General features: G+C 33.4%; 1 long non-coding RNA gene across 8 annotated transcripts in view; it reads left to right on the forward strand.

Moving 5' to 3' along the window:
* Positions 1–16,211, forward strand: part of LOC109456613 (uncharacterized) — a 311,202-nt gene that overhangs the window by 33,332 nt on the left and 261,659 nt on the right. Inside the window, exon 4 of one of the 8 annotated variants that reach the window (XR_016019085.1) lies at positions 321–425. The exons of the other annotated variants lie outside the window; for them this stretch is intronic. This is a non-coding gene — a long non-coding RNA (uncharacterized LOC109456613). The remainder of the gene's footprint in view (positions 1–320; positions 426–16,211) is intronic. 8 annotated transcript variants of the gene reach the window in all.

The following is a 16,211-nucleotide window of genomic DNA, read 5'->3' on the forward strand; positions in this document are numbered from 1 at the left end:
AGCAAGACCTCTCCTGATGTAATTTCGTCCATTGCTATCACAGAAGAACACATGTTGCCTATGGTAGTAGCTTAATCAAGTCACTGTCTTCACTGTGACAAACCATCAATTTTATTTCTCCATGGAGGGTCTTGGGTGGGTAATATGAAGAGTGTAGATGTAAAAGATCACAACAGTGTTATTAGTGTCCTAATGAAAACACAAGACAGCTTAAGTGATGCTCAAATTTCAGATGTTTGATAAACAGAAGAATGCCAGTTAGCCATGATCTTTGCGTATGTTTTCAATACAATAAATGGATTTTAAATATTAAATATTAGGTGCTGGTTCACATCATCCGGAGCTTCCTGGGTTAAATCAGAAACTGGTCCAAATTCACAGAGGACAAGGCAAGAGTGAAGAAAGAGGCAGACCACTCCAGATAGGTAGGTGGCATGTTTAATAAGCAAGGGAACTTACACAGGAGGCTAATCATGAGTGGCTGCAAGATGAGTAGATTTCTGCACCCACCTACCAGAATCTTAAGTTTATATAATGTCCTTAATAGGGTTTATTCATGACTACCATCCAGGTGGTACAGCCACACGTTATTGTCTAAGTGCTGCATCCTTGCAAACGGCTTTCACTGGGGGAGAGATAGCTGAAGCTTACATCCCAAGGACAGGAGAGGCTGAGGGGCCTCTGAGTGTCCCGGCCCAGCTTGCAATCAACCCGTGATCACTTTCTCCCTCTGACCTCCTCCAACATTAGAGCCTCCAGTGCCTCAGATCTCTTTGAGGTTAGTAACAGATACGATTCCTTTGTTAATGTTCTTTTCTGTACTGCCTTATATGACATTTCTACCATAAGTCATAAAGAATCTTTCAGCTTAAGCAAAGCCATCAAATCTTCATCATTGGTAGGGACCTTTAAAAGGTTTTGAGACGATAACTGTATCTGTAAAGGATCATGTCATGTGAGTGTGTTTCAAATACCAGTGGTTGTTTTGATTTGCTTGAGGATAATGAGTGTAGGAAGCTTTGTGGTAATTTTTATGTAAGTAGAAAAAAATACACTCATATGTGTCTTGGTATTCATTTCAGAAAATACATTTTTTGTTATAGCACATAGTAAAAATATGGTAAGAACTATCGACAAGTTAATTGCCTTAGCTATTGCTGCGATCATTGAGACCGTGATACCAAGGCTTTTCTTTTTGAAAACTAGAGAATTGTTTGCCTTTACCTGGTTTCGGCTTTTGGAAATTCACCCATTGAATGGGAAGACTTTTCCTGCTTTCAGAATTGTGAAATCTGTGTATGTAGCCCTAAACAACAATTTTGTTTTGTGTGTTTTTGAAATCTGCATAACAGAATTTGCAGTAGGAATAATTTTGTATGGTGTTACTGTCCCTGAATATCATGTTTATAAAATTGATCCAGTCATTGCACGTAGATTTAGCTCTTACCTTTTCTTGCTGCATAAAATCCCCAATTATATGCCTGGGTCACAATGTATTAATCCATTTGACCTTGGGCCTTTGGGTTGCTGGGTCGCAGTTACAGCAGTGCTGCTCTGGTCATCCCTTTGTATGTCTTCTCATGCACATTTGCAAACATCCTTCTACCCTATCTGCAGAAGTAGGATTGCTGGGTCATAGCATGTGCATTCAGAAGTGACTGTTGAAATGCAGTAATGATCATTCTGATTGGTCCACATAGTAAAGCTAGTTGATGGTCCCAGATTCTATGGTTGTTGCAAATTTTGTGGCAGTTTAGTGGCATTGTGATTTTAATTTGGTGTTCCCTCCTTCCTAATGAGTTTCAACACTGTTTACCTGTGTATAGGCTATTTGGATTTTTCCTGCTGTGAAGTGTCTGTCCAAGTGTTTTGCTCATCTTTTTCTTTATTGTGTTCTCTATGGTTTTCTTATTGATATTTTGAGTTTGTTAAGTATAAATCCTTTGTCCGTTTTACAAGTTGCGAAACGCTTTTTCTATTCTTTGATGTCCTTTTACTTTCTTCATGTTGTGTTTGATCATTTTAAAGTGGATGATTTTTTTTGTTTGTTTGTTTTCTCCCCTTTAAAGTTAGTGCATTTTGTATTCAATTTTTTTTCCCCCCAAGATTATAAAGATACTCTCTTAGGTTACTATGTAAATCTCTTAAGCCTTTGCAGAGTTTTGTTTTGTTTTGTATTTAACATGTAAGTAAGTCTATAACCCACTGGGTGTTAATTTTTTGCCCAGTGAGTATAGTCCAATTTCATTTATCCAATATAATTACCTAATTTTCCTATTTCTTGAAAAGTCTGATATTTCCATAATATCCTTTCCCATAAATCCTCAATGCCTCTTTTTATAAGTAACATATTTATGTGTGGGTACATTTTGGGGCTCTCTATTCAGTTTCCTTGGTCCTTGTCTATTTCTTTGCCATAATGAAACTCTTAGCTATTGTGACTTTATAATATACCTTTTTTGGGGGAGAAATGGTTTAATCTTGTTACTATTTTAAACTATCTTGGCTGCTTCATTTCCACATAAATATTTGAAGTAATTGGGCAAGTTCCACACATACATACACGTGAAAAACTATTAAAACTATTAAAAAACTATTGAAAAACTATTAACATTTTGATTTTGGATTGCATAAAATCAGTGTATACATTTGGGGAAGAATTGATATCTTTACAATATTGTTTTTTCTAGTCCATCAAATTACTATATATCTGGATTTATTTACTTTTTTTCATATGTCTCAATAAAAAATTTAAAGCTCTTACACACAGTTTTTTTATTTATTACTAGGAATTTGACAATATTTTATTCTCATATTAATGACATTCAAAATTCTAAAATCTTGCTTACTATTCTAAACTAGAAATTATTGAGCATTTTCTTAGAATACAGTCATATCATTTTTCTTAAAATTTGTGTAAATTTACTCTTCTTTCTTGCCTTACTACACTGATAGCAAATTCTAGTACAGTGTTCATTAGAAATCATGTTAGGCACCCTTTTCTTGTTTCTAATCTCAAAGGGAAAGCTTTCACAATTAAATATGATATTTATGATAAAGTACGCTAGATATTATTCTAGATTTAAGGAATTTCCTTGTTAGATTTTGCTCACATTTAACAATGAATTAACATTGCGTTTTAACAAGTGTTTCATCTGTCTATTTTGAGATGTTCATGTGCTTTTTATTTTTTCTTTAATGTCATAAGATTGCAAAATAAAAAGATAGATTTACCAATATTAAAGCATCTTTTCTTTTTGGTATAAATCCAATCTACTCATGGTATATTATTATTTTTATGTAATTCATATATTGATATATTTGCAGACTTTCTAAGTATCTTCACACTTGTGTTCATAGGTGAGATGAGCCTATAACTTTTATTTTTTAGTTCTTTGTCCATTTTTAATAGTAAATATGCATATTTTCTTTTCCAGTTCTCTAGAATAATTTATATAAGATTAAAATTGTTTTTTTTTTACTTGAGATTTTAATAAAAATTTTAATAAAAATCTCAAGTAAAAACATCCAAGTCTTCAGGTTTCTTTCTAGGAACATTTTTGTTTTGATACCATTGCCTGAATGATTGATTGCTATGATTACTTGAATCATAATATAAATAAATTTATTTATGGTCATAGGTAATTTAGGTATATTTGTTGACTGAATTTTTAAGTGGCACTTTTCCAGGGATTTGTACATTTCTTCTAAAATTTTAAATATGTTTGAATTTCTTTTTCATAATCACCTATACATTTTTGAGGTCTACATTAGGTCATCAATCTCATTTTAAGACAAAAAGAAATTCTTAACGTACTTCAAACTTAGAGAAATAAATTACTGACTTAGCCACTAAATTTTTGGCCTCTTTGTTATACATTTACATTCCCAAGAATATAATATAAAGTATAAACTCGTGTGTCATCCTAGTCCCACTGTACTTTCAGACCAGCTCTAATAAAGATAAGGCCTCTTTCCTCAAAATATTCCATTCTTCACTGATTTTAGAACCTCCCAAATGAGATGGGAAATCAAAATCATCCATCTGACCTCAAGTCACATGATGTAGTAAAATTATAACCAAAACAAGAAGTAAATAACCACCACTTTTATTGTAATAGAAAGGACTTTTCCAGTTACGTGAATCAGAATTCCATCTCAAATCAGTTTAAGCAAAAAATAGTCTCTCTCTCTTTGTTTTTTCCTCTCTGTATGTCTGTCTTTCTAGACAGTGATGATTGTCTAGTTATTCAACTCCTAACCTTTATTCTTTATTGCGGGAAGAGATGTCCAGGTGTTCACATTTCTATGGCAAAGCCATGGGAAAGCAATAAAGTCACCATTAGCTCAAATAAAGCATAGTATAATAATTCCAATACCCTTATCAGTGATTGGTTTGGGGTTAGGAAGAAGAAATTATAGCAAATGATGCATGAAATGGAAGCATCTCTAGTGTGTGGTAGGACATAGTTAAGAATTATTTTTCTCTTAAAAAAATCAAAGCTATGCCTTTCTACTTTTTATATATTTGATTTGAGGCATTGAAAGCTAAAGACCACCATTAAAATATTGATACACTTCTTTAAGGATTGTAATATACTAAAATAAATTCTTAGTATTTTGAGAACATTTACTGACTATCAGTGTCATGCAAAGCTCTATACTGAGGTACTAAAAAGAAGTGTGCAATAACTAGACAGTATGTCTTCTAACCCATAATTGTTTATAAGCTAAAAAGTGTCCTTTCCCGTGCTGGAAAATTATAGCTGACTGGTACCCTGAAGGATGCACACTAATCAATTTGTCTACAGGAATTTCTTGTGAGCACTAAATTAAATGATGTTTCAAAACAGCTAGTGCAGTATGTCATACTCATAGGTGTTAAGCACTGCTCCATAAATGCCAGCTATTTACTTCACTTTTTTGTCTTCCTCTGACTATAACCTTGTGTGTCTATAGAGCAACTATTGTGCAACTATGAGGAACGCCAGTTCCCTCTTCTGCTGATAAATTCTTTTTTGCATTGAGAGAAATATGAATTTTGTTGCTTAATTGATGTGCATAATAAAATATTATAGAAGCAGAAAATGGAGGGCTCAAGTGATCCTCCAATTTCATACAAGTGGTACTTCCTGGGAGGCAATGGGAAGAAATCCGAATATGCCAGCACTTTTAAGATTTTATTTTCTGATTTTTTTTTATTTTTCTGTGATTTACTACATGATCAATTCCTGCTGTGTCTTGACACACTTGAAGTATGTGTTTCCGTGCCACATGATGCTCAGTTTCTTGAAGTGTATTCACATATGCAACATATCTTATCCAGCGTAAATATTAGTCTTCATTGTATAATGGAAGGAGAATTGCACTGCTTTTTAATAAACATTTTAGAAAGGGTCAAAAATTTTACAATTTCCCGTAAAACTTCTGTAGACACTTGATGGATTTGGAGACTGGAAATATGTCTGGAAAATTTTGTCAAAACAAAAGTCCAATAATGTAAAATCTGGAACATAAAGAGCTTCCTTATATTGGTGCCTAGGAATATGGGGTCTAATAGCTGTGTTTTAATCTGGTCTCTACTTTAACACTGTGCACAAATTCCTACATTTTCTGATCCCCAGTTTTTACAACTGAAAAAAATGGAACTAGAAATAGGACATTGTCATAGGTTAATTGTGATTAATAAGTGACTAATTTATATAAGATGCCAAAAGAATGCCTAGAACATTTTTAAGTGTTCATTAAATATTAGCTATAAAGATAAATTAACTTCTCGTATCTATCCTTGGAATTTATTCTTATACCTTGTATGAAATATTATTTAAGTTTTAAGAATTACTTTCATCTTGCATATAGAAATATGCTGAACAATTATAATACATTTGGGTGATGGATTATCTCATGGAACTATTCCTCATTTATTTTCTAGTCTTAGGTTTCAGGAGTTAAAGTTTGAGTGTAGAAAAGAAGTTAATATTCCTAATTGTAAATGCCATCTTGATAGTTTGATTTTTTACAACACATATTACTTATTTGAGATCCTTGTTAACAATTCCTTTCATTTGATGATGAATCAAAACAATCCCCCACTGTGTTTGTTTGCATGATTACATTAAATGTGTGGTAGAGTCCTCTTTCTTTGAACTTGTATAAATATAAGTTTCATTCTAGGATGGTTATAGAAATTACGTAAACTTTTACTCTACTTTCTCTACTCAAATCCAAGATTAGTACAGTAATAAGTATCATTGAAATTATGAAATTTATCTCACTTTTACACTCACTATTAACTTGCCTAACTAGTTCACCTAAGCTTGTGTGCAGGTCACCTCTGACAAGTAATTTAGAAGGTTGTCATCTTTGACAGGAAAGCTTCGGTGATCCTTTATTTTCCACTCTATTAATATTGTCAACTGGACTGTTTTCTGACATCCTAAAATAAATGTGATCTGTATTTACTATTTCTCAAAACACAGACAGCTCTACTCCTGTGAATGAAAAAGATTTCACTGGCTAGTGAGAATTTTTCAAGATATAAGTGTCATATTCACAAAAGTTAGTGAGATAATCATTCAAATTCTCATAATGTAATTGGAGCTTATTTGAATATACTTAAATTTAACTGTTGTGTTATACTCTCTTCAGCTGTATGAAAACAGCAATAATTTTTTATAACTTCAGGTCTTGAAGAGGGCTGCCTTTGTGTTTCCATTTTAAATCAGCAAATATTTTCTGTAAAGGTTGCAATGTGAAAGCACCAAAGGGGACAACTATAGCCCCTCAGAGGAATCTTTTGAATGAGTCTTTCAATTAAGCAAATATAAAGCAGAGTCTTCTTCTGAAATAAGGGATTGTATTAAAGTAGTTCCGGGAAGTTAACCTCTTTGCAAGAAAATGAGAGCAGCGCATTAATTCACTGGGCATAGCATAGTGGTTAAGAGCAGGTTACTTACAGCCAGATGGCCTGGGTTTATAATTCTGTCTCTACTACCTGTGACCTTGATTGGCTTTCTATACTTCTGTATGCTTCAGTTTCCTCAACTGTAAAATGGGGATAAAAAGAATACTACTTCATTGGGTTTTTCTGAGCTACAAATGCATTTTTTAAAAAAACTAATTTTAAAACACTAAGAATTATGCCCAGCATGCTTAATAAATATTATAAAAGAGTTAATTATATAAATATATAAAGTTATTCATTCCTAAGTGTGTCAAGTACTAGGTTGACACTCATGCACCTATATTTAGCGAGATTACAGCCCCAGGAGCAGGGAGTTGGTGTTTCTGAATAACCCAAGAGGGAGAGGGGGAGAGGATGAGGAGGGAGGAAGGGAGGGAGGGAAGGAGTGAAGAGAGAGAAAGAGAGAGAGAGAAAGAGAGAGAGAAAGAGAGAGAATGATAAATTATGCAGTTTCATGAAGAAAAATAAACAGGGTGCTCTTAGAGACAAAGTAGGGAATATGTCGGATACAGAAAGAATTTGAGGAGATGACCTAAAAGTAAAGATTCAAAAATGCACTTTTCTTACCATGTTATAGAAAACAGATGTTGTAGAAAATAGAGTGTGGCAAGAGTGGATGTAGGAAGAACAGTTAATAAGCTACTTTGGTCAACTGATTTCTTATTTGACCTATGTATTATGTATAAGTGTTTGGCTTAATTTCCAAATACTTGGAGATTTTCTAGTTGGTATTTTATTATGGTTTCTGGCTTAGTTTCACTGTGGTCAGAAAATATACTCTAAATCATTTTAATATATTAAAACATGTTGAGCCTTGGTATATATAACAAGGAAATCATCAGTTTTGGCAATTGTTTTATTTGCACTTGAAAGGAGTCGTCTGGGGGTGGGTTATGGTAGAAGAAGGTAAAAGGGGTCAAATATGTAGTGATGGAAGGAGAACTGACTGTGTGGTGAGCACACAATGCAATATATCGACGATGTATTAAAGAATTGTACACCCCAATAAACTTTTAAAAAAAGAGAAAAAAATCAAAACAAACAAATGTATTATGATACTTCTAAGAAAAAAGAGAGGAGTAGTCTGTAACTATAGGGTTCAGCTTTCTATTTATGTCAATGTTATTTGACATAAGTCAATATTTTGAGTGTAATTTATCTATTTTTCCTTTGCTATCAATTGATTTAAAAATTTAAAGCTATTGGAAGGTGCTTATGATTTTAGAATTATATCTTCTGGCAGACTGACCATATTATCATTATGATATGACCGTCTTTGCATGTAATAATAATTTTAATCCTCAAGTTTCCATTTTTGATATTGTACTAAACTAGTGTCTTTCTATGGTTGTGTGTGTGCGTGCATGTTTCTCTCGCTCTCTCTCTCTTTTTTTTACATTATTTTACCTTCAATCTTTCTGTGTCCTTACTTATGTTATATCTTTTTCAAGCAACAGATACACATGGGATTTTTAATTCTCATTTGAAAATAAAAATGTTTAGAGTATTTATTCCCTTTATATTAAGGAAGTGATATAGTTAGGCGTACATTTATCACTTTACTAGATCTTTTCTATTTATTTTACTTTTGTTTTCTTTTCAATTTCTTTCTTGCTTTCCTTTAGATCAAATGAATTTTAAGTTATTTCATTGTCCCTGTATTACCTTTCTATCGCTACCCCCTTTTTCCATTAGTTTTGGAAAGTTTTTGGTCATTATTCCTTCAAATGTTGCTTCTACTTCATGCTCTCCTTTTTTCAATTCCACTAAAAATGATGTTCTATGAAAAAGTGGCTAGTCCAGCTTACAACTGAAGTGAATCACATAGCTATTTATTTCACTCGTTAATATGTTTTTGAAGAGGAATGAATTGCTCTATGAACATAGTTCTGTTATTATAAAGAACTGCATTTTAAGGGTCAAGAATGAATACAATTATTACTTTTTATTTCTTCATCATAAATAAAAATGTCAATTAAAAATTGTGATTGCATCTTTATTGTGAGTGCAAGCTGTGAAGAAAACAATGAGTGCAATATTATGAGTGCTAGTAAAGCTTGGTGCCACTGCCTTAATTTGTGCTAAGGAACCGACACTTAACCATCATTATTTTGCACCATTTGTACAAATAGTGACAAAATGAAAAAGATAAATAACATCATAGTATTATTATGAAAACATTTTCCATTCATATAATGTACGCTTTAAGAAATATTGCCTTGAACCAATCAGGGATCAAGCTGGCTTGGTTGGATGCACATTTCCTTTATCTTTGTTCACCAGCCAGGATTTCAATAGGTCTGGGATGTTCCCTGGGACCATTTTCTTGGTGGGCCCTAAAGTGAACTCTTTGTCTCCTATATAATCCTCTGTAATTCATTCTGGGTGGTTATATCATTTGGAGCTGCCAGGTCTCTAAATTTTTCCCCCCACAAAGTTAAATTACTATTTTATTTATCTGTCTAGTTTTATTTTCAATACAAAATCCATTTTTTTTTTTAATTTTTAGAAATTATATTTTTTCTTTTAAAATGACTGTTACTCTTAGAGTCTTTCTTTAAATAAGGTATCCATTCCATACCCCCTAATGACTGAAAACATACTTACTGTAAAATCTCATATATATTTTTTTAAATTTATAGTTATGGGACTTCTAAATAACCTGATGGCTGTGTGTAATGACACTGTCTCATAGTGATTCATTTTCTTAAGTGGATATTGATATTTTCTCTGTATGTTTTTCATTTGGGTGTCTTATTTCTGGTAGTCCTTTGCCCATTGAGAAAGTAAGAACTTTAGTAAAAAGCATTGTATTTATTTTTGCCAGAGTCCTTGGTTTCTCACCTTTCTGAGACCCATTTTATATGAATTTTATGAATTGACGTTTCAGCTTTAAAATGTATTTAAAATGCAGACTTGACACTTGTACGTGGGTCAAGACTTGTCTCCCTTTTTCTCAGATATTTTTTTAAGTACCTACTTTCCTAAATAATGGTTGAGAGAGGACATAAGGTAGTTTTTTCCCTATGTTTTCTTTCTTTCTTTTTTTTTTTAAATATGGAGATCATCACTTTTGTGCTTTGGATAAATCTCTCCAATTCAGTTTGCAGCCTCATGGCTGTTCAAGATTGCACCTCCCATCTTCTGAGAACATTAAAACACAATTTAATATCTGCTAAGGCTTATAGTGAAGACACATTTTCATGAGCTGTCATGGTGCCAGCTGCTTCTCACTGTGGAGCCTTTGAATTTCCCCCATACTTCTGACCCTTGTGAATTTCTTTCTTTTTACTTATTTTTTGTCTTTTATGTGTGATCTTTTTATCATTTCTTTTCTTTCTGAATTCAGCTATGCATTTAAAATATTTTTTATATTAAATTTTATCCAGAATATATATCCTTTTGCATTTAGATTGGTAGAGAACTTTTCAAATTAGCTTGGTGTACCATGTCAATGGAAGTCTGATTTACAGCTTCAATTCAGTGTTTCTTTGGTATGTAGCATGTGACTTTGTGGCCTGAGGTAGGTTACTCGTATCCCAGTTATACTACTTTTAGAACACACTATTGGAGTACATGGAAAATATAACCTGCAAAAATAATTCCTCCAGAATTTTAGTTTAAGTCTATTATTGAATTTTGTAATAGTTTCCGGGAAGCAATGTTATACTGCTTGTGGTAGACAAAATAAGGCCCCACCTCTCAAAGATGTCCATGCCCAAATGCCTAGAATCCCTGGATATGTTAAGTTACATGGCAAATGGGAATGGAAATTGTACGTTGAATTAAGTTTGCTAATCAGTTGAACTTAAAATACAATTATCCTGATTATACTGATGGGCCCTATGAGACCACTAGAGTTGTTTAAATGATGGATGCAGAAGTGTCAGAAAAGAAGAGGTGATGAAAGAAGCAAGGTTGGAATAATGTTAGGCAAGTGTTCAACCCGCCAATGCTGATTTTAAAGATAGAAGGCCATGGAACCAAGGAAGGTAGGCAACCTCCAGAAGTTGGAAAAGGCAAGAGATGGATTATCCCCCTAGAGCCTCCATAAAGGAACTTAGTCCTGCCAACACCTTGATTTCAGTCCAGTGAGACCTATGTCAGGTTTCTGACATTCAGAACTGTAAGGTATGAAATTTGTGTTCTTTTAAGACATTAAGGTATAGTGATTTGGTTTGGCAGCAATAAGAAAATAATACACTGCCAATAACCAAATTCTATTTTTATTTAAAATATTTTTAATTTCAGAGAAATTATATATGTTAATGACATAGGACAGCAAGGGTGGTTTGTAAGAGGTGGACAATGTCTTCCTCAGAAACTGATAATCTGCAGTAAAGGAACACTGCCAGCATTTACAGTATGGCTGCTGCACTGTAAAAGTTTCTGCTTTGCAGTGAAGAAGGATAAAGCATCCTTCTACCTTCTTTTGTGTTTCTAAAGCTTCCATTTTAGATGTGAAAGAGGGATTAGATTTTTTTTTCTTAGACGTCATAATTTAGGGAAACTACATAGCAGTTTTTCTTTCAAAAAAGAGTAAATATTCTTTTTATTTCTTTTCTCATAGGTATCTCCGTGGGTGTTTAGGAGAGACTGTCATAAACGGTGTCCTTGTTATAATTTTAATTTTGAATTCAAAATTTCATGCAATACCCATTGAAGTAGCACGTTAGGTAGCATCAACATGAGCCTGTTGATTGGTATAAACTGTCAAATGATAAAGCTAAAACAATTTAGTAATGAGTTTGATCTTTTATTTAAGGAGAAATGTTCATGATTTGAGGTAGCACAGTGCCTCAAAAGCGTGATGTACTTTGTACGAGGCATTTGGGGCAAGAGCAAGTTTCCCAGAGAGAAGAGGCAATATGGGAACAGGGCATGACTGGCTAGAAGGTCAGGGGTTTCCTTATAAGGACAGCAGGTCCTATTTTTTTAGGGTAAGGTAAGCTAGCTAAAGCTGTTGGAGGATTGTGACTGGTGTAGTTTAGACTTTCCTGGGCGGTGTTTCTTGAAAGTGCAGGCTGACTCAGGTTTTAGATTTGTGATGTGGGCCCGCCCACTGGGACAGCCTCCATTTCTTGGGTATTAGATATAAGAATTAACTTTATCAAAGTATATATTTTATCATAACTCTGGCAAACTCATTTGCATCAGTATGTAATCAGAGTCAAAGCTTATTTTAATTTAGATTCTGAATGAGATAAAATTAGTACATAAATTCTGACCTAAGAGTGTTTGCAAATTACATTATCTCTTTAAAGATACCAGGACATTGTTACATATTTCTATATCAAACAGTTTAAAATAATTCTGACATTTTTATGTCTCTCTACCTACACCTTCTTTCTTCTGAAATACTTGATTATCCTGTCTCTGTCTCTCTCTCACTCTCATTTATTAAGTGCCTTATGAGCAACTTGGGCATGGTCCATCACCTCTATGTATTTTTGTGGAGGACATCCATCAGTTACATTATTCCGATTAAATGTGTGTCTGGAGATTAGAAAAGAAAAATGTACTTTATTATTTCTAATGCCTTAAGTACACAGTGAGGTTCAGACTATGGCTCTAGATCATTTTTATTTTCTCTTTGGAAAGGGTAGAAAAACAAACATTTTCGATAATATAAATGTTCTCTCTTTATACACAGAATGTGGTCTTTTAAATTGAATATGTCCAAGTGAACTAAAAAGTTGGAATATTGTAGTTTGTATTATTAATTGATTAGTAGCCCATTCAACTATGACTTTGATTATATCAATGACTCATACACTTTGCCCTCTCTGCATTCACTGGCAGCATAGCTGATTTTGAAAGGACTATTTCTGGCTTCATTGACATTTGTAGCAACCACAATTCCTTTCAGTCACTTACTCCCTTTGATGATACTTTCTTCATTGGCTCAATGATGAGCAATAGCTTCAGTATTCATATTCAAGTATTTTGAACACAGACATTGGAGCCATGACCCACTTAATATGCTTAATTATAATAATTCACATGGTAAATGATTCTGTTAAATTTTAAATTAAGTTTTCTATACATGAGTTCAGTAAATGTTTCTTCCAATTTCAGAGGAAAGTAGTAATCCTGCCCCCCACAAATATATATATATATATATATTTTTTTTTTAAGAAAGAGAAGATCAGGATAAGAAAATGGCAACTTATTGGATCTTTAGTTGATTTATGTTTTGAACCAGACTCAAATAAACAGAAGCAATACACATAGTTCATAGATTATTCAAAGCAAAGTAACCATTATTTATTATTGCTTTCAAATTATGCATTTAAAAATTTACTGCTTGCTGATTATTTCACAGTTCTGTCACATTATTATACTTAGATGCTCTTGTATTAAAACCAATTAAACAGTATGGATTGAATTTTAATTTCCATTTTATTTCAACAGCAATAATGTTCTGAAAAATCTTCATATTTCCCTTTCAAGTAAAACATTCATTTCAGCTACCAAATACTAATTAGTGTATAATGCTTTCAGCACTTTAGAAATTTTCTAATCACGTGTCAAATTTGTTCACGTTATATTATTAGGAAAATCGTTCAAATAATGTTTTAGTGCATTGCCGTTTATGAGATGTTTTATTGACTATCTTACCTGTGAAATATAATCCCAGAATGTCAATCTAGTTCTGAAACAAATCTCTATAGATAAATGGTCATATGTTAGAAGTGAAGGTATTTTCCTTTGTCAAATAGACCCAGCATTAAACTCATAAACATATTTCTTGGTGAATAAAAAATAGTAATAGAAAAAAAAATAGTAATAGTTATCTTTATATGCAGAGGCAGAAGACACTGTATTTTTCAGATTTCTTGATTTCAAAAAGTAAATCAACTCTGGTTACCTTGAATAGAAGAGTTATTTTTAGGAAAGTGTCTGTTAGGGAATTTCAGGGAATGCTACAGATCTAGGCTTAGACAAGGATGCATGTCAGCAGGACAGCCCAGAGAAATTGCCTCGTGAGAACATCACCATTGGTTCTATTTTTAATTAACTCTTACTGTTGTTTCTGCTGACCATGGGCACTGGACTCCACCACAGTTGACACAGTCTCAGATTTGGCTCTGCATCTTTGTGTAAGTTTCCCAGACTTCAAATTTCAGAGCCTCAGCCAGGAGACTCTCAGTGGTCCTTCATGGCCAAGGATACCCCATTCTCTACCTGTCAAGTACAGGGAGAAAGAATATCTGCCCTCCCTAGATCTGTATCTCTGGCCATCTCTCCTTCTGGTGCAATGGCCAGGCAAATACACTGCTTGTAATTCTGCCCATGGCACAAATTTCCTTCTGCACCGTCCTTTAGAGCCACCTGGATATGGTGGTACTGCTGTGGAAATTCACATGTGGGTAATGCCAACATGTGGCCCGTGTCTAAAGTGGAATTGAATGTGGGGACTCATGGAGCCATAGTTGTAATTTGAGGGAGACATGGCAATGCAGCAAGAGTAGATGGAACTGGGAGTGTGTCTCCTGCAACCACCCTTGGGTTCTGTTCTATATATACTACTTCCGCTTGGTATTGGAGCATTGCTGACCATGCCTATCTGTATGGTAGGTAAATCTAATGACACCTAATTGATATGGACAGCTTAGCTCACATCGTCCTTACTTTAGTCTCTACTGAACGTGGAAGCCAAGAACTGATGATTAAATCAAAACTATTTGTCATGGGGATGTGGCTATGATCTCACAGCCAAGTTAAATTTATCATGTTTCTTTCTTGCGTGTATATTATTGTATTTTAGTACAGACATCCACTGTAGAATTAGCACTAGGTAATGAGGACTAAGTGTGAGTTCTACTGTAGTTATTAATTTGCTAGTTGATATTGGCCAATTAACTTATCCCTATGTCTTTATCATTAAAGTAAGTTTTCTCATCATACTTCTGGCTCTGTTAGGATTTACTGTTTAATCATTGAAAAATATTAGGCATGTTCTGTGACTTTTTTCTTTACTGTCTTTTTTTTTTTATCTTTCTATTGACTCAGGTAATTAGAGAAAATAACAATTTGAATGCAGCTTTCACATTGATCAAGACATTTCTAAGTGAGACAAACTCTTGAGTAAGAGAACAAACACACTAGACAAACAGCTAAACAAACTAGGCTGACTTAGTCTGTGTAGCTACCTTAAATCTACGCTGAATAAAATGGAGGCTTTAGGAATGCTGGATAATTTTCATAAACAAGTATGTGTATTTTCTTTAGTCAGTTTTGTAAATACATTTGTATTTTCTTCAGAAATAAAATTTACCCTGAATTTTCTTCCCTTTTGCATTTCTTCTATGATCTGTTGGGATCACTCTAGATTTATGTTAATTACAGGAACCTGTAGAAGCTAGTCAAGCATAAGAGAACTCTTATCTAAAGGGGTACATTTAAGGGAGATGTCCATGGGGTTTGGTGGATAGATCAGTAGGAAGCAGTAGCAAAGTTTTTCATAATCATGTATCAGAATGACTGGCCTTCTCTATTGAATAAGTCAAGTCTGTAATGGAGGCTTGAGAGAAGAGACATGTCCTGCTGAGCTGGAAAGGCTGAATGCAGAGGAAATTATGAGTTTGACCCTTTGCAAGTGAAATTAGTGGTTTACAATGTGCAGTTGGTCAAACATAAAGATAAAAATACTTGTTGTTTGGATAACACAAATAGATACCAGTTATTACTATCAATCTAATGTTAATTTTCTCTTAAGGAAAAAGAAAAGCCATTCTATATGTGAAATCAAAATTGAGAGCTATTTAGAGAATACCACTGGGGCATTTTTAAAAATATAAATAAAAGGGAAAAGGATTTTCTGAATGCCCAGTGTAAATTAGAGTTCTTGTCAGAAACTAAAATTTAATCAGATAAATGAAGAACAAAATTGGGCATGTAATGAAATATTATTGAGATGTGTATGACATATTTCTAGGATTTGATAACCAGTTTTATGTTAAATAACCAAATCAATTATTATTATTAGGTAAGCAATGACATAAAATCGGTCATCATGTCAAACTCTAGTCAACTAACTTTAGGTATTTAAGGTTCATGATAACATAATAATTACATCCGTTTGAATATTTCTAGAAAAAGAAGCAAAGGGCAATGCACTTGGTCTAAAATAATAATTTATGAAACATAAATAATACCTTTACTTACTCAATGTCAAAATTACCTTTCTGTCTAACAATATTGCTGTTATTTAAAATAACAACTTTTAAAAACACATATCCTT

The sequence above is a fragment of the Rhinolophus sinicus genome, chromosome 15 (assembly GCF_057876585.1).
Source record: "Rhinolophus sinicus isolate RSI-liver-muscle chromosome 15, RSI-T2T, whole genome shotgun sequence".
Classification (NCBI taxonomy): Eukaryota; Metazoa; Chordata; class Mammalia; order Chiroptera; family Rhinolophidae; genus Rhinolophus; species Rhinolophus sinicus.